Consider the following 627-nt stretch of genomic DNA (forward strand, 5'->3'; position numbering starts at 1 on the left):
TTATTGCCTACTGGTATCAATAGCTGACTAACCATATTTGTTTGTGGGTATTTATTGAGTCATTATGTGTACACATTATTATAATATGGTATCCATTGCGAAATAATATTCCACATTCTAAAGTACCATCTCTTTTAGCACTCATACATGTGGTCTATGTAAGTCATACTAACTGTGAGTATTCACTAACCATTGTGCTCATTTGCATATCAGAAAACATTGTGATAACATACGCAAGAATAAAGTCTGCGGACATACCCCACTGGAGATGCCCAATCTCATCTGATCTTGGAAGCCAAGCAGTGGAGGGCCTGGTCAGTACTTGGATGGGAGACCACCTTGGAACACCTTGGTACTGCCATTATTTGCCGCATTTTACCTGTCACTATTATTGAGCACCGTTTGGTATCTCGGTTGTGACCTATGATTCAGCTACATGCAATAATCTTTCCAAATGGGATTTATGCAGCATTAAATGATGGTCATATTCCTCGCAGTATAAGGTTATAATTATAACCACATTGTGACTATTAATTGACCACAGATATACCCACTTCGGCTCAATGATAGTATTTGAATTATAAATTGTGTATATATACTTGTCTTTATATTTTCGCATTGTTATTG

The 627-nt window shown here is 36.8% G+C and overlaps 1 pseudogene; it reads left to right on the top strand.

Moving 5' to 3' along the window:
* Positions 1 to 244: 244 nt before the first annotated feature.
* On the top strand, positions 245 to 364 carry LOC134945690 (5S ribosomal RNA; annotated as a pseudogene).
* The last annotated feature ends 263 nt before the right edge of the window (positions 365 to 627 follow it).

Source organism: Pseudophryne corroboree, chromosome 1 (assembly GCF_028390025.1).
Source record: "Pseudophryne corroboree isolate aPseCor3 chromosome 1, aPseCor3.hap2, whole genome shotgun sequence".
NCBI lineage: Eukaryota > Metazoa > Chordata > Amphibia > Anura > Myobatrachidae > Pseudophryne > Pseudophryne corroboree.